At 43.6% G+C, this 16,381-nt stretch overlaps 1 protein-coding gene across 5 annotated transcripts in view; it reads left to right on the top strand.

Annotated features, from left to right (window-relative positions):
- IL1RAPL2 (interleukin 1 receptor accessory protein like 2) overlaps positions 1-16,381 on the top strand; it is a 483,744-nt gene that overhangs the window by 405,771 nt on the left and 61,592 nt on the right. The window lies entirely within an intron of this gene.

The raw sequence follows: 16,381 nt of genomic DNA, 5'->3' as shown, positions 1-16,381 counted from the left end.
CATGGACAGCTAATGTTGTCTCACCAGGGAGCTGAGTACTCTCCTGCTTATGATCCCAAGCAACTGGTATTCAGAGAGGCATGCTGCCTCTGTTCCTGGAGGTTATAGTCACCATGACCAGTAGCTATCAATAGTCTTATCCTCCATGAATATGTGTAATCCCTTTTCAAAGCCATCTGTGTTGAAGACTGTCACCACATTGTGTAGTAATGAATTTATCTATGTTTTGTGTGAAGAAATACTTGCTTTCATCTGCTTGGAATCTCCTCTTATTGGTGGCCTAGTATTGTTTGCTCTCTCACTAGGAGCTGATCTCCAAACTCCCTGGTGGAAGTCTTTTTCAGCTCTACTGACTAATATCTCCTTTAAAGTAGGGATGTTAGGGATTGAACCTGAGACCTTCTGCATGCAAAGCTATGACCTTTCCCAAAGAAAAGGGCACCCACATAAAACCATCTCCGGCAGAGGCAAGATCTGAGCAAGGAATTGATTGGTTCACAGCTCAGCCTCTTAGCTACTTCTCTCCAGTAGCTCATCAAAGAAGCTGACTTGACCACAGACAATGCTCAGTGCTCCAGGAAGAAGCAAATGTCTATGTGAATGTTTGAAGCGACTTTTTGATCCAAGCTTGAATTTAATGAGCATCAGCTTTCAATGTGTTATAAATCTGAGACACGTTATAAACCCCTTGGAAAATTGTCATTTTTACCTGAGATGTTTTGCAGCCCGCTAAACTCCTAAGCTGGAGATTACAGGCTGACCCTGAAGGACAAGATAACACATCAAAGAACAACTGATCTTTATAGCTGTCTGGCAGCATCCCACAGCTAGAGTGGCACCTATGCTCCCCTTGAAAGTGTTGTCAGATGTCAAGCAAGGAAGAGAGACGTCCAGAAAAAAACAGCAGAGGCTTGAAAGGGGCACAGGTTATTTGATTTTTAGAATGTACTGATCCCCAATATTTCTCTTTGCCCCCCCTTGCCCCCCTCGCAAAAGGGCATCATAGATTTACTTAAGAACCATGTCAATACAAAAGGCTGAATGTTACTCATTCTAACCTGACCCTTTCTGATAATGAGAGCAGCCCAGAAAGATTTAAGAACCTCTTGGAGACAGGAGATCCCTAAGAAACCACATCTGTCAGGTGTCCTTCTCACAGGGTTTCAGCCTGCCACCCATCCCCATTTCTAGGACACTCCATTCTCTCCTTCCTGCCTCCCCTTCCCCACCAGCAAATTATTGGCTACTGAACATGCTCAGTCCTCACTGAGCTGTTTGAGGACAGGGAAGGTTGCCCAATGCAATGCAATCAATCAATATTCTTGTGCTTTTGCAAACTTTGGGTTTCCCTCAAGCATAACAATACCATCTCTTGTTTTTTACTTGCCACACTGTGGCAACAATTCTATTGGCATTCACCAGCTGAGTTTGTTAATAGAAGGAGTGATTTATTTAGGTATTTCTTCAACCCTGCTATGCACACATATCAGTTTTCTTGATAACCATTACCTCCTGTTTAAAGTTCCTGGTGGCAATAAAGGAGCATTTTCCTTCAGTGCCTCTAGTTTCCATAAGGCAGCTCTTGAAACACATGAATGCCACTGTTCTGACTGAGATCGCAGGAGAGTTTGATCTTCCTGTTTCTTTGAATGGAGTTGCAAGGTTATCCGCCAATTTCTGGTCCCGCATCACAACTGGCCTGTGGCTTTCTTGACCCAGAGTGTTGCCGAGAGCTGCCAGCAGCATGTATAATTCATGGCACAAGGACTCCAACAATGGCACCTTTCCCGCTCACACACGCAAACAGATGGAGCAGTGCATGGGGCCGTGAAGCCGCCACTAGTGTGCGCCAAGGCTGCGGTGCTGTTGCCAGATAGCACCAGAAGCAGAACAGATGAGAGAAAGAATAAAGGAACAGAATTCTTGTGTGCGAAGGTTATTGCATTTGTCAACTCCAGGGCTACTGAGGTGCATTGAGAGCCAGAGAAAGATTAAAGTCTCTTGAACACCTCAACGTTTTGTTATTGTTTGCCCTTTCCTGGAAATGTATTGGAACATGAGGAACCTGCCTTATGCTGAGGCAGACCCCTAGCCCATCTCACATAGCATTCAAATTCTCTGGTCTTGCCGTGGGTCTCTAAGGTTTCAGACTGCCCTAACCAGAGATGGCGATGATTTATTTATATGCTGCCCATCTGACTGGGTTACCTCCACCATTCAGGGTAGCTCCCAACAAAAACCAGTAAAAACACAATACAACATCAACTACTAAAATTTTCCCTGAACAGGGCTGCCTTCAGATTCTTTTTAAAAATCACATAGTTGTTTATCTGTTTGACATCTGCTTGACGCCCGCAATCCCACCTCCTCTGCAGGGCGGAAGTGACTTTAGCATTATTATTGATATACAGTCGTACCTCTGGATGTGAACCCCTCTGGTTCCGGAGCCCCCTTCGCATCCTGAAGCGAACATAACCCACATCTGCATGTGCGTGGGTCACGATCCGCCGCTTCCGTGCATGCGCGTGATGTCATTTTGAGCATCTGCTCATGCGCGAGCGACGAAACCTGGAAGTAACCTGAAAACGCTCAACCCGAAGCTACTTCAACCTGAGGTATGACTGTATATTTATTTATACCCTGATTTTTTCCCTGATGGAACTCCAGGCAGCTTCTAGATAAAAACAAGAACCACTGAAAACACAGAAAAACCTATCATTTATAAAGCACCCAAACATTAATAGAAATAATGCTATATGCATCTATAAAATCTGTTTAATTCATACCAATTATTACCATAAAGACAGCATGGCACCAGCCCTTTCATTAAAAGCAGTTAGTTCCCAAAAGCCTGTTGGAACATGAAAGTCTTCAGCTGCTGCCAGAAGGACAGGAAGGAGGGAGCCAGTCTAGCTGTTCTAGAGAGGGAGTTCCAGAGCTTGGGAGCAGCAGCCATGCAAGCAAAAACATACAAATGAAAGCTCCCTCAGAACTACACAGCCAATCAGAGCACGTAGTGTATCATTGAAACTCATGCCACTCTGCCTCTAGGCTAGTTGACTTTAACACTAACAGAATTAACCCTTATGTTGCAAATGGAATGATCCCTGCTGTTGCATTTCCAGCTTGCTGTACTACACTATGCTCTGCAAAGAGATGGTGGTGGTGGCAGGGACACAAAGCAAGCTTCAGGATTCGCTAGCCCAAGTTTGCCTATACTTGCATGTTCAGTCATAAAGGAATGCAATATCAGAATATTTCTTTGGGCATGCTTCGAGGAGCAGGGGAGCCGCTTTTGCGCAGGCATTTGTGCATATAATACTATCACATGGACATACTGTGCAGGTCTTTCTCATGCATTCTGCATCCCACTGAGGCAAAGAGCACTGATCCGATTAGAAAGATCCATGCAATTGGCACCACCCACATGGTCATAGTGTTCTCATGCGCACACCCCTGGAGCATGAAATCACACTGCATGGAAGTGACTCCCTCATGCTGCTCCGAGCAGGTGCGAAGAAGGCCTAATTGCCCATGGAATTGACTTTGAAAGCTGGATCAGTTTGCACAAAAAAGGGCCTGAAGTTCAATAGGGTAACAAGACAAATTGAAAGAATTCTGGACTAACTTCCCTGCTATTGTCCAGCAGTGAATTGCCCCCTTTGATGTGTATAATTTAGAAGTCCTGTGTGTTGTAGCAAGGCAATTGTTGCTCAAAATGACTGCCTTTTAATCATACAATTTTCTCAGTCGCTTTTTTGGAGCTTGCTCGTAATTCATTGCAATTTGCGCTTGGCACAGTGCTCCAGAGCTGTGTTTCTAAATTGGAAAGAGCTTTGAAATTCACCCTCAGCCTATTTGTCTATTTGATTTGCATCATTAGATTTGTTTGTGTTAACATTTGGGCTAAATTCTCCCCTCTGATCAATGAATGCATGTCTCTGATAAGGAGCAGGAATGAAACATTCGCTCAGCTATGCCGTGTGTGCAAACTCCCTTTGCTTTGAGCAGAGACCTCTTTCCTGATGCAAAATAATATTAATAGAAAACTAAATTCCACAGGGATGACCGAAAGAATCGCATATCCATTGCTCGGAAACCATAGCAGATTCCCAGTAAGAGTTATATATGTTCTGCAGTTACCTTTAAATTGTACATCAGATGGGTTATATTAACTGCTCTTGAAGAGCTGGTGATGGAGCTGCTTCTGATGATACATATGTGGAAGAAAGGATATAAGAAATAAATGCCTGAGGAGGTACATTTCTCACCTGGTTTACACACTTGGTGGTGACAGCATTCAGCAGTACCGCAGAGAAGCAACATGGCTCAGTGGTAGAGCGTCTGTTTTTCATACAGAAGGTCCCAGGTTCAATCCCCAGCCTATCCAGGCAGGACTGGGAAAGAACCTGGTTTGAAATCCTGGAAAGATGCTGCCAGTCAGTGTAGACAATACTGAGCTTGATGGACCAATGATCTGACACTGTATAAGGCAACTTACTAGGTTCCTGTGCTCCTATATCTGAAAATTCTCCCCAAATTACTCCCCACTGATAGCTTGCCCTCGCAACATGTCACAGATGACAATAGCAACATACTTGTCACATCTCTCTTCATATGCCAAAATTCCTCCCAGGGCCAGCATCAGCAGCTGGCATCCTTTTTAGTAGCTGGCTGTGTCCACTGCCATCTCTAGCCCTGATCCTCAAACCAATGGCTTGGTCAAGAAGGTCACCTGCCATTTTAATGGAAATATGACCTATGTGGGCCACTCCATCTCCACTGTGCTGTCATATCCCTAGTCTCCTCCAGCTTTCCTATCCATTGCTCAGCAGTCAGTCAGTGAACTGTCCCATACACAGGGGCTGAAGACAAGAATATATGGGAAACAGGTTCAGAAAGTGACAATAGCCCCCAGATCTAAAGCATAAGAAGAGCCTCCTGCATCTAGTCTAGGTTTACCAGACATCCCTGGTTCCTGGGGACACTCCCCAGATTTGCAGATCTATCCCCGGACAAATTCCATCCCCAGAATGCCCCCAGATTTGCAAATCAGTCCCCGGGAAACGTGGCAGCAGCAGCCTCAGCAGCCCAAAGCCAGTCTGTTATCGCAGTTGGGTCTGGCTGGCTTCAGGAGCTGCTTGCTGCCCACTGCCGTGGCGCCTGCCATTTTTCCTGCGCTACGGCAGCGAGCAGCTCCTGAAGCCAGCCAGAGCCAACTGCACTACCAGGCCGGCCCCTCCTGGGCAATGGCCGCCTGCCCATGACTCCCGAGCCTCCCCTGATCTGTCAAAACAAAGGGGCAAGTGGATCAGGGAAGGTTCAGGAGTCACGGGCAGGCAGCGCGTCGTTGCCCAGTTTTTAAAAAAACTCTGCGCATTTATGTTTCACAGGGTGCGAAAGAAGGGCTTTGCACCTTTATACAATATGCATGTGTGCTTGGGCCCAGGGTCTTTTGCCTCACTATCCCCACTACTGACTCCCTGTTGCTACTCAGCTTTTTAAAAAAAGTGTCCCTGGATTCGTTAAAAAAAATGTGGTAACCATAATCTAGTCCATCTAGTTGCACCTAGCCCAGCATCCTGTTTTCACAGATACCAACCGTATTCCCTAACAAGAAGCCCACAAGCAGGTTCTTAGTGCACTTTCCCTGCTTGTGTTTCCCAGCAACTGGTATTCAAAGGTATACTGCCTCTGATAGTGGAGGTAGGACTTGGTCCTCATAGCTAGTAGGAGCCATTAGTAGTCTTACCCACTATGAATTTGTCGAATCCTCTTTTAAAGCCATCCAATTTTATGGCCATTGCTACTTGAAAAAGCAGCAGACCCAAAGGTATATTCATTTTAGAACTTATTTATAGCTGCCACTGTCCAAGAGAGTGTTAATGCTAGCATCATATTGGAAGAAAGCCAGGATATTAAAAACAAAACAAACAAACTGTCTGAACATAGTATGGCATTTTTAATTGACTCTAATGTTTGTGGGTAGATGACATATAAAACTCTGAGCCTCACAAAGCTCTTTGTCAAGCTGAAAAGTACAAAGAGCATCATGTTATTAAAACAAGCAATATATAGAGAAGTGAAGTTAATAAGGGAAGCATTCTAATATCTGGAAAAGACTGCTCCTCAGTTCTGACCAAATGAATCTATGAAGCATTCAGTTAAACATAAAGTATGCTGGTTTGCATCATTCCTTGACTAAGAACTAAAGTAAGACAATATTTTCTGTCCCCAATCTGCATTCAGATGTAAAGATGCTGCCCTTATTAACTTCATTTCTCCATAAATTTTGAAAGCGGTATTGCTTCCATGACCTTGTTATAATTAGCTTGTTAATGAGCTATTGCCTGCTAATCCATATAATTCTTCTGACAGGCAGACAGCCCAAGAGATTAACAAAGTTTGACCAATATCTCAGACTCACTGGTAAAGCTTCTTCAGCTTCTGACAGCAATATATAGATCTCTGTCTTAGATTAATGCAATCTATTATGTGCATAAACCTCAAATGTAGAGCTGAAATGCAATTCCATCGTTTATGTCCTTTTTGTAAAGAGGGGATTGCCACCTTCTTTCATTCAGCCCCAGTTTCAATCTGACATTGTAGTACAGTGCTAGTAAATCTGGAATTTATTAGTACAGGCATCTCCTGATTTAGATGTGTCTGGATGACATGTAATTGTGCACATACACTCAGCAGTGAAACTGGAAGTAGCCCAAAAAAGTCACAGAGAAGGGTGTGGTGGGGCAGAGCAGGCTTATGCTTGCTCCAGTGATGCACACAAGGGGTCCAGAATGGAACCCCCACACAAAATGAGGATTGCCTGTAGTGAGTAAATAGAATACTGGAAGATCCTGCAGTCACAAACATATGTTCCTTGCTGCGGGAATTTATATATATAAACATTTATAAACCACACAGGCGGTAAATATCTTTAAAAATGTAATACTATAATAAAATGGAAATAAAGTCAGACATATCAATAAGAGCTAGTTGGGAAAAGAAATCTCAGGTTCTAAAGGCTTGTCTGAATAATACAGTTTTCAGAAGATCTTTAAAGCCAGGTATAACTCCTGCCAAACCTCTATCAGCAGAAGTTGTGTCCACTAAAGGCTTGGTCCCTGGTAAATGCCTGTCAAACCTCAGATGTGTGGAATACCAGTAGAAGTGGCCCATCAGAAAACCTCAGTGATCCTGTTTGAGCATAAGAAAGCAGGCAGTCTTTAAGGTACTTTGGACCAGAGTTGTTTAGGTGCTTTGTGAACTAACATAAGAACCTCAGGAAAGGTAGATTCAGATATGTGAACTGCAGTGTCAAGAGAACTGAGATTGGTATTGGATGCCACCAAGCTGAACCCTTTTCTCAGTGCAGGATCTAGAGTGCAGATTCAACCACATTATCCTTGGCAGGTGGTCATTTAGCCTCTGTTCAATGTCTCCAGCAAAGCAGAACCTACCACCTTCCAAGGCACTGCCATCCTTGACCCACTGTCAAACAGCTCTTAAAATTAGGAAATTCCTCCTAATCTTTGCCAAGATTGGCTTCCCCCCAAATTCCCACCCACTGGTTCTAGTACTCTGGAGCAACAGAGAACAAGTCTACTCATCTTCTGCACAACAGCACTCTGATATATTGAGCACAGCTATCAAGTCTTTCCTTAAATCTTCTCCAGATTAAATATGCCCAGTTCTTTCAACTGTTTCTGATAGGCCTTGGTTTCCAAATATGAATACAGTGGTACCTCAGGTTAAGTACTTAATTCGTTCCGGAGGTCCGTACTTAACCTGAAAATGTTCTTAACCTGAAGCACCACTGTAGCTAATGGGGCCTCCCGCTGCCCCCGCCACACAATTTCTGTTCTCATCCTGAAGCAAAGTTCTTAACCTGAAGCACTATTTCTGGGTTAGCGAAGTCTGTAACCTGAAGCGTATGTAACCTGAGGTACCACTATAACTGAATTTAGACTGGAAATATTAGAAACTGAGAGGACCGAAATTGACAAATCCTTGGTTACTCTAATATAAAAGTAGCTCAACAAATTTTTGATCTTTGACATTTTGGAAATAGAGGATTCTGAATACCCTATTTCAGGGTTGTGGAACCTCTGCCTCTCCAAGTTGTTGTAGGACTACAACTCCTATCTTCTCTGGCCATTGGTCATGCTGGCTGGGACTGATGGGAGTTGGACTCCAATAACATCAGGAGGGCCACAGGTCCTCCAGGTTCTGGGTGCTTGCAGACTGGGTGGTCTGAGAGCATCCTCTAAATATTCAGAGTGTACAATGAACTGCTGAGTAGAGCTGGATGAAACGCTATTGGCTCTTTTTTGTCACCTAATCCCTCCTGGGTAGGGGCCTGCAGTTCCACTCTCTGACCATCTCCAGTGGTGGCACTGCAGAGCAAACAAATCAGCTTTGCAGAAGGAGCCATGTACAAATGCCACATGGACAAACTAGGGCTTAGTTAGTCCTTGACGCAGGTGGACTCTGGTGTGTGGGGAGGCAGACAATGCATCGTGTTCTCCAGTGCCTGTGAAACAGCTCACTGCATGTGGCAACTGCCACATAGACACAGCATTTAGCAGCTGGCCACTAGTGGCTGAGCTCCATGAAGAGACCTTACAAGAGGAGCACCCAGGGGAAAAAAGAGTTCTCTGTGGAGCGCTGGGACGCAGCTGAGAGACCAGTTTGAGAAAGTGATGCTAAGCACATAGCAGCTGTCAGATGGCAGGCAGATCAGCAGGAGTGTGTATCCCTGCTGGAAGTAGTTTGTCATCACCCATTTAGTTGCTGAATATTTTAAACGACATGCAGATTTCCTTGAATGCTAGATAGCAGCATTCCTTCACCAGATAGAGGTAAGGGCAACAAACGTGAATTCGCTAATGGCATCCAGTAGGTAAACTACGTTTTCCTAATGCAATTACACTATCAGACCTGAGCACGGGATAAATGAACTTCCTTGTCTCCCCGGTGGGGACAGCTTGATGAATGTGAGGTTCACTCCAGATGGCCGCTGGAATCCAAAGTGCACCTCTTGGATAAATATGCCATTAATCTTACTGCAAACTACTTCTCTGCTGGAAATATCAGTACCCAAAGAAGCTGCAAAACCCAGAACTGTGAGAAGTGTAGGAGATGAGCACATTGGTGCTAGATGCATCACGTTCACCTTTGCTACTCTTTGTTTAACCAATTGTTGTGATGATACGCATAAGGAGCAATTCACATACAATTTGCATCTTCATCTGACAAAAGTGACTGTTGGAAATTTGGGTGCAACTTATTTTGCAGAAGAATTTTTTTTCCTTTGTGGGTTAAAACAGGGATGTCCAGATTCCCTGACTATCCCTGCATCTTTAATTTCTTGAGGTAACCTCTCTGTCTCTTTGATGTTTAGACTGATAGATCTCAGGTGTATTCCTAGCAATTTCAACCTGCTCCTTGTAACAGGAGGTGCAAGGGGTTGAAGGTGGTTTGTGCTGTATTTCTAGCAATGCCTGAGGGGTTCAGTTTCTGTGCATTCTGCTACAAGCTCTCCTGATAAGTTCTGATTCGTACATTATTCCAGGAGAACAATAGCTGTTCTTTGGGTTTTACACTTGTCTAAAATTTGCTATTGGTAGTAGTAGTAGTGTGTGTGTGTGTGTGTGTGTGTGTGTGTGTGTTTATTATTTATTTCATTGATGAATTGCTTTTCCTATGAGGCATCTCAAGCAATTTACTATATATAGAGATATATACATAGTAAAACTATTGCATATGTAAAAACAAAAACAAGAAATACCTATAAAGCAATTGAAAACCACAACATCAGTTACATTTATAAAATCAATTTCAAATCTAATGCGGATACCAACCAAGATAGCACTTGTTGAAAGAGGAAAGTCTTCAAAATGCACCTGAAAGGCAATAGAGACAGTGCTTGTTTGATATGTAACAGAGGGGAGTTCCATAGATAGGCATCACCACACTAAAGGCCATGTTCCAATATTGTGTGGAATTGACCTCAGCACTGGATGCTATATGCAAAATGCCCTCTCTTGCAGAACACAGTGATCAGTTTGGTATATAGGGGGTGAGATGCTATTTTACATACACAGTTTATCAGTACAGTTCTTACTGCCCCAAACATACCAAAATACATATTTTAATGTTTGTTTGTTATATATATATATATATATATATATATATATATATACACACACACCCCCTCTATTTGAAGATCACAGTGCGATTTATAGCATAAAAATACAAAAGGAAAATACAAAATACATTTTTAAAAAGCCAAACAAACAAACAGAAAAAAACAGTATCTCCTTCCCACATTTAAAAGGTCCCAGATTCTTTAATCAGACAAAGGCCTGGTTATAGAGAAATGTTTTTCATTTGGCACCTAAAGATATGTAATGAAGGCACCTGGTGAGCCTCCTTGGGGAGAGCATTCCACAAGTGGGGGGCCACCCCAGAAAAGACCCATTCTTGTGTTGAAACCCTCTGGACCTCTAGTGTAGGAGGCACATGGAAGAAGGCCTCATATGATGATCACAGGGTCCAGGTCAGTTCATACTGAGAGAGGCGGTCCTTGATGTATTGCGGTCCTGAGCCATTTACAGCTTTACAGGTCAAAACCAGCACTTTGAATCGGGCCCAGAAACTAATTGGCACCTGGTCCAGGATTGATATTGTATACTCAAACTGCCTTGCCCCAGTGGGCAACCTGGCTGCTGAATTTTGCACGAGCTGAAGTTTATGAACTGTCTTCAGAGGGAGCTCCATGTATAACACATTAATCTAACCTAGAGAATACCAGAGTACAGACAACAGAAGTTAGGTTATCCCTGTCGAGATACAAGTCCAGCTGGGCTACCAGCTAAAGTTGATCATATATTTTAGGCATGCATACAGTGAGAGGAACTACATAATTGAACACACATTTTGTGATAAATTATTTTCCAGGCAGATTATGTTGTTGTTTTAAAAGGCAGATTAATGCAGTAATGGGATGAAACACAATTATGAATGGAGAATTTTTTTTAAAAAAAAAAAGGCGAGAAATAGATTGATCCCTTCAGATCTACCTACCACTGATTTATGGCCACTTTGACGTCTCTTACTTCATGCGATTTCTATGCAGCCATTTTATACTGAAATCCACACCAAGAACAGCCGAGTGAATGTTACTTATTTTTTCCCATAGATTTATACCCTGCGCTTTCTCCCAGTGGGAGCCCAGAACAGCTAACCATATAAGTTTCAGTAATAACAAGAAAACCACACTAAAAATACCAATAAAAGCATACGAACTAGCCAGTATAATTAGTACTGAATTTATTGACACTACAAGGATATGCATTACATTTCACTGCAAATCCACAGAAGTTGAGAATCATAGAGTGGATCAGAAGAATCTGGGAAATTGCTCTCTCTTTGGAATAAAACATATTTTGGTAGTAGTCAGCTGCAATTCTCAAGCCAATACATTTCTAGAAAAAAGGTCTCTCTTCATCAGTTTATGGGGCACTATTAATTACAAGATAAAAACCAGCCATGTATTTAATCCTCATTGTTATAAACCACCTACTTTGTATTAATAATGTACTATACCTTCACAGTGTTAGTTATGGTTGTTGTAAGTTACAAATTATGTATTGTGTACTGTACATTATCATGACTGTTGTTTATCATCAATTGTTTGTTAAAAATGTTTCCAAGGTGGCCAGGGGACATCGGTGTGGAGGTAGAGAGAGAAAGCAAAAAGCAAAACAACAACAACATTTAAAACTACACAGCACCAACTAGTTTACCACTGAAAAAGTGAAAAAGACATAAACATATGATTGTATATAACCTGCAGAAAGAATAAAACCAATCATTATGAATGTCTGATGGAATAGTAGGAGTTTTAAGGCCCATCTAAAAATGATGATGAGGGCCAGGCTTAATGTATTTCCCCAGGGACATGGTTCCACAATAATGGGTGGAATCTAAACACTTATTTTTTAAAAAATACATTGAATTTTCCATAAAGCTCACTATTGCCATCTAGTGTCACATTGTATATTACACATAAAACACACATAAAACATTTTATTTACAGCTGTATAGCTGAGTCTGGTGTCACCAGTGAATACCCTGACATTGGCACCTGTCAATCTGATCTTAACTAATGGCAGGCTAGAAAACAGGACCTCTAACATTGATCCTGCAATTTTGTACTTGCTTAACCAAGTGTAATTTCTACTGAATTCAGTGGGGCTTACTTTTGAGCAGACTGCAGATGAAAAATGCGGGCTTTCTTGAAGAGGCTTCTGTTGGCCCAGTGAGCTCTCCCTGGTCCTGAAATCTAAGAAACTATCTGAAACTGGCTCCATCACTTGAGAATGATACCCTGCTCTTTGTTTCCTGTTATTTTCCTGACATTTACCCCCATCGTAAGACCTTGCCTAGTTTTCAACCTGGGCAAAAGGCAAACAGACAGAATTCTTAGTTAATTTTTTTTATTGGTTTGTGATGAGCAGACAGTACTGTTAAAAAGAGGTAAGGAATGCAAAGGCCCATTTGCGTGGACAGGCAGAGTCCCCCTGACCCCAGGCAAACCTGAGCGGAATAATGACTCAGGACAACGTGCTATGGGATTAAAATTGGCCACAACTTTATTAAGTTTCAGATGTAGGGAGACCTTGGCTCAGGCATTGGCCATTTATCCTTCTCAGTCCCCAGCCGGGGATCTGGGAGACTTCAGGGTTATCCAGAATGTGTGGGGATTGGGCTGGCTCTGGAGGGCATATGTTCAAACAGAGAGCCCACCCTCCGTTTCACCGCCGTTTGGAGGGGAGAGCAATGACAACCTCTTGGCGTATGGCCAGTGCCTCCCCTCAAGACCCCTTTAACGGGGCAACCTGAGATCGCTGCTACAAGGGGGGTGTGGGTCACTGCTTCACACACACACATATACCCCCCCCCCATTTAGGGAAGATAGACTAAAGAATTCCGCCCAAGGCCTGAAACCGCCAAAGTTGTGACGTTTTGCTACAGGAAAGGCAAAACCTGACAATACAGGAAAATTCCTTTCAGGCCCTTCAACAGTGACCCTGATGTAGCAGCGCCCGTGTACCTGTGGAGAAGAGGTTAACCTGCAAAAAAAAGGCTTAACTGAGGGAGGGGAGGGTGGGAGAAGCTCTGGAGCCAATTGCCACTTCACAGGTAAGATTCACCTTCTGTTGTGTGGGCAGGATGGTCCCTCCCCTTGCCTGGCCAATCCCCTGGCAACGCTTCCCCAGGCGGGATTGGGCGATTGGCTGAGGTAGGCAGAGACCTCCAGGTATCCAGCCTGGGGAGGGTGAAGCCAGCCCGAACTACCAGGAGTCACATTGGGATCGGGGGGGCTGCAGGCGACCATGCAAAAGGCGTCCCCCATTTGATGTGGGAAGCTGTCGTTGCTGTTAATCCTGAAATAAATTGAAGTTAAGTCTCCTTCACCTGAGATGCTAGTGTTTAGGAATCACTGTACTTGAAAATATGGGGTAATTTCCTTTAAACAAAGTTTTCTCAAAGGCTGAGAGGTGCAGGCCCTGTTGCTTGTTAGCACAACAGTACATGCAATGTCAGTTTAGTTCCCCCTAAGATCTTGATGTTGAAGTAAGAAGCGGCTTTTAAAAGGCATTAATGAGGTGGAAGCAGGTCAGCATAGCTCATTAAATGTGCTCTTCTGGTCAGGAACAATTGCCGGTGCGACTTGCAATGATGGTTTCAGCATACTTTTATGAACTGAGGAATTGCAAATGAGTCACAAAATTGTAGTGAATGGAAAGGGGAATGTTTGCCTTTAATTTTTGAAATTATCTATGAATATTAAATGGATTTTATTTTTTCTATAGATTGCCTTGTATAAGGCAGTATTTTGTTATACATGGTTTTGGTTGTGCTTTTCGTCACTTATAGCAGAGGTGGAGAACTTCTGGTCTGTGAGCTGATTTTGGCCCACAGAACCATTTCCCCCAAATCACACCTGCCCACTCATCAGCTGATTGGCAGAAGGACAGGGTTTCATTCTGCAATGGCTGTGTGTCTTAATCCCAGCAGGGCACTGGATCGCACAGCCAAGGCAGCAGGATTGAACCTTTGTCCAACTGATGAGCAATTATTACAGCACTCCTCAATGGAGTTATTTGAAGCCCCTCATGCAATTTGTCTATGAATGTTAAGAGCCACCACCACCCACCAACTTGCAGGAGCTGTTGAACACAAGCTGTTTGAAACACCTGCCTCCACACCTCTCCTTTAAGTGAGTGGGCAGTGGCAGCAACAACTTGGGGGTCTTCCCCCGCATATCTATCAAGATTTCAAACAGAGGCAGAAAAAGCTAAGTTATTTGTAAGAATCTCTGTCCCCAAGGGAAAACCTGAATGATGGTGAGCACTCTTTCAGGGTGTTTGTGTGTCTCCTCTCTTCTCTTGATGCACCATCTCCCTGGGAGACATCACTAGCCATACCAGCTCCTGTGAACTCTCCCTTGCTGTCCTGGCAAGTTGGGCTGCTGGGATGCCCTCCACCACATCCTCCATAGGCTGGGGGTTTCCCACCAGGCACATCCAGGAGCAGAGTGGGGCGTTGCTTCATAGTTCTCATCTCTGTTGCCCCCAGCCAGGTCCTCATCATCAGATACCTCCCATTCCTGGTCTGAATCAGGGCTCAGAGGGAGTCGGGACACATGGGATATTCACATGGGTTGAACATACTGCTTAGCCACCCCTAACCATATGGTGGGTGAAGAGGAGCCATAGAGCTTCATGATGGGGCTAAATGTGTGGCCCCAAATGTGTCCTCCCAAATGTGCTAGTAACCCCTTTGTGTCCTCCCAAATGTGCTAGTAACAGTTGAAATGAGACTATAATAGGATTAACAAAGGACCCTACTGGGGCCTTCTTACTGTACCACTACACACAGCAAGAGGTCTGCCATTAAAACCAACAGCTTCTAGGCCATTCCCTTTGCTCAGAACACAACTTTCTGCCTGAAGAAAATATATTGTTAAGCATGAGTGCATGCCAGAAAGATCAGTCTGGTTCCCTGCAGTCTGCCAGTCTGTGATCGGCACCTCGAGAAATCTGCACACAACTTTCTGAAATGTACTCACCGAGTCACATCACTGAGTGCTTAATCTCTAGGAAAGTTAACTTTCCCAGCACAGGCAGGAGTCTTGCAACAAGATTCTTGCCTGGTGTATCCCCCAGGTGCTTATTATGCCTTCTGCTCCTGTTGTAAGCAGGACTAAGGAAGGGGCTCTTTCCACTGGGAGCCCTTTTGATGTCAGGTGTTGTTGCTTTCTCCAAATGGATCAGAAGTGCAAAGGCACAGCTTGCTTAGCACAGCTCAACAAAGATGTTGGTAGGCTTCAATCAAAGAGCTTGCCAATCCTAACACAGGGATGCATGAACTCTGTTATTAGACAGTTCTTTTTGGCCTTTGAAATCCTGTATCAACAAGAGGGTATGGTGCTGGTTGGTGTAGAAACAACAAAATGAAGACAAAGAATTCAACAGCCAAAAGTTGTGAGTACATGATTTATTGCACCATTAAAATTAGAACAATCCACCAGTGCTCCAGCACCGCAAAAATATGTTTCCTACATGCAATTAGCAAATTAGCATACTAGATTTTCAGTGTAAGCCAGTGGCCAGGATATGGCCACATTTAATTCATGGTTATGGATTTATTTGCTCAGTGAATTGTGCGTGCCAATTAATGACTAGTCCACCTGATTCCAAAAAATAGGCTTTAAAAGTTGGTTTTGACCAGGGACTTCTTCAATGATGGTGTCCCAGTTATGGAACTTCCTCCTCCAAGGAAGCATGTCAGGCATTCATCCTGCTCTCATTTAAATACCAGACTAAAACCTGGGTATTTGCTCATACTTTTAAACTACTTCTGAAATACTGGTAAGACACTGGTAGTTGTCCTGGGTGATTTCACTTGGGGGCATTTGGAGCACCTTTCATGTTGCTTGTGTTTTGTTTTGCTATGGTCAACTGCCCTAGGATATGTGTCCCACACAAATGTTCTCAATAAATAAATGGTCCCAAACCAATCCAGCCCACAGCCCAATATCTTGCCTCAAGAATAAAAGCTTCACGCATGCTTCTGAAATGCAGGCTCAGAGTGTGGCTCAGGTCCCAAGTGGGTGGGGGGGGAGTTCCAACTCTCTAGAACTCACCCCCTCCCTCAATTGCAGACTCTGGGCTCATGTGAAGCCTTTCTTGTTTAGGCAAGATTTTGAGCTATAGTACAGAGTTGTTTTTATACCATTTGTTTGGAGATGGAGAAAGTGCAAGGACCATCCCAGAGACCTAACATTTCTGAATTAACGGTATGCAGA

This window comes from Podarcis erhardii (genome assembly GCF_964252035.2).
Source record: "Podarcis erhardii genome assembly, chromosome: Z".
In the NCBI taxonomy this organism is placed as follows: domain Eukaryota; kingdom Metazoa; phylum Chordata; class Lepidosauria; order Squamata; family Lacertidae; genus Podarcis; species Podarcis erhardii.
Note: the sequence above shows the minus strand (reverse complement) of the source record. Positions and strands in the feature narration are given on the sequence as shown.